Source organism: Myotis davidii, unplaced genomic scaffold (assembly GCF_000327345.1).
Source record: "Myotis davidii unplaced genomic scaffold, ASM32734v1 scaffold738, whole genome shotgun sequence".
Taxonomy (NCBI): domain Eukaryota; kingdom Metazoa; phylum Chordata; class Mammalia; order Chiroptera; family Vespertilionidae; genus Myotis; species Myotis davidii.
The window spans coordinates 1,115,826-1,118,278 of NW_006289824.1; the positions used below are offsets into that span (position 1 = coordinate 1,115,826).

Here is a 2,453-nt window from a genome sequence, read left to right on the forward strand (position 1 = left end):
CCCTTAAGTGTGGCAGCTGAACTGATTGAACTTTATTTTCTATTTGCTTTTATGAAAACTAGGTCTGAAACCCTGCAAAAGGAGAGTTGATGTACTGCCCCAAATTTCTTTTCTCCATTTCCCCCATTAGTTCTCTTAGAACTTTCCTCCCTTTAAAACAGTAGGTATTCTTACCCAAGGCTGATTCAAAATCACCTGGCCAACTTCTTAAAATTTGTTAACTGGACCCTACCCAGTTTAAACTGAGATTACAGGGTAAGTGGAAGAGTGTTATACAGTTTGGGCTTTTTGGTGGTGTTGTTAGAAAAACTCAGCAAAATAAAATTCCGGTTTATGGTTGGACAACATTGTTTCACATGCACATCAAACAGGCCAATAAATAAGTAAAAAAACCCCAGCAACTTCATAGAGAGAAAAAAAGGGGGAAGAGAAACCTTTTATTGTTTCTTTGGCCTTATACTAACTACTATGGTAGAGCTAAATACATACACAAAAAAGTTACTGGAGTTCTCAGAATAAGACTGTCTTTGTTGTTGTTTTGGCTTCTTCTTCGTCTTTTTTTTTTTTTTTTTTACAAGGTTTTGGGCTTTTTTTCTTAGAGATTACAATGAACACGGTCACAGCACAAGTGAAGACAGGAGTAGGACAGAGAACACTCCAAAGGCTGGTTTGGTCATCCGGAGATCTCAAAAATTGATTGATCCCTAACACTATTTAGAAAAATATACAATGCAAATTTTAAAATGTATATTTTCCTTTTTAAAGTACTTTTAAGAAAAAAAAGCAGGGCCTTCCTTGGTTTGGGTTCTTTTTTCCTCCCCTTTTGCAAATTCACCTTGTGATTTTGGTTGGGTGGTGCGGAGTGCCTGTCACCTGTGGGTGGTGCTCCCTGCAGTGGGCCCATGGGACTCTCTACTTGAAGGACACAGGAAGTGGAAGGTGAATGGGTCATGAAAGGCTTCCTTTTAGTTTAACTTTTCCCTTTTTGCTGTGTAGTCATCTTCATTGGTCTACTGTTTCCTGATGTCAACATCCTCATCCTCATCATCCTTAGCTGCCTTTTGCCTGCTGCCTCAGCCTCCTAACCTTCATCTCCATTCTCTTTCTTTCCATCACCACCCTCCTCCTCCTCTTCAACCCCTCTTTCTTCTTCTTCATGTATCTCATTGTCAGCCTTACGTTCCCCATTTTTCTCGCTAGTGTCCCCGTTAGCAATTGCATCTCTTCCATTCTTTGCCTCCTTTTCATCTACTTTCTTCTTTAAGTCCTTGGTGTTGATCTCGGAGCTGGTGTCCAACTCAGCATCTGACGTGGTGTGGCACGCGCGTGATCCCATGCAGTGGGTTTCTTTTAAGGAAGAGAGTTCAAGGAGCCTGGCGGACAAGCTGGCAGTCCTGGCTGTGTGGCTGTGGAGGGGGATCCCAGCGGAGGTGGCTGCTAACCTGGAGCCGGACTCTGGATCAACGCAAAGATGCCTTTCAGAGCTGCCAGTCTAAGCTTTTATTATTATTATTATTATTATTATTATTATTATTCAATTATTTCTGATGCATTGAGAAAATTGAAAAGCATTGATTTACAAAGTTCTGTTTTTTTTTTTTCTTTCTGTTCTCTGTGTTGGCTTTTGGAAAAATTAGAAAACAAAAATACTGAACCAATTTGCAACATTGATCTCTCCCCACCCCCCCCACAGTGATTCATAGTTTATGAATTTTCATATTTGGTTCAAAAGGCACTCTTTTCACTAAATACTGTAAATTCTGTTTCTGATCTCTTCTGTTTCTTTTGCTATTATATTTAATTTCCCCTTTTGAAGCAAGGCAGTTTTTCTTGATTTTCTTTAAAAAAGGACTTCATGGTTTATGAGCTCTTTAGTCACCACACAGATGTTTGAGTGTTACATATATAAGGGAGAAAAATAATTTTTCCTCTCCCTTTCTGAGTTCTTGGCTGACATGCCTATAATAAAATAAACAGATTAATAACAGGAAAAAAGCAAGTTTATTAGCATGTATAACATGTATACTTCATGTACACATGGGAGATTCCCAGGAAAAAATGAGTAACTCTCAAGGTGGCTTAGAATTTGCGATTAAATACTAAGTTAACAGGGAAAGGAGAACAGGGATGGAGCCCTCTTAGAGGAGAATAAATGATTTTTAGGAAAATAAATGGACCCTTAGACGAACAAATAGGAGTTATGATAGTTTGTAATAAAGTCTGGTGTGGTGTGGATATTTACCGTATTTGCCGGCGTATAAGACGATTTTTTGGCCCTGAAAAATATGCCTCCAAGTGGGGGGTCGTCTTATACGCCAGGTACACTTCAGATAGACTGCCCATAGTGCTTGCCCCGTGCCATAGTGGCCTCCCGATGCCCGCCCACTTCATTCCACATACCGTTCAGGCATCAGCAGCGCTGCTGGGTGTATGCTCGGCTGTTATGCGATTTT

At 40.1% G+C, this 2,453-nt stretch overlaps 1 pseudogene; it reads right to left on the reverse strand.

Moving 5' to 3' along the window:
• Positions 1–965: 965 nt before the first annotated feature.
• On the reverse strand, positions 966–1,336 carry LOC102760537 (annotated as a pseudogene).
• Between the last annotated feature and the right edge of the window lie 1,117 nt (positions 1,337–2,453).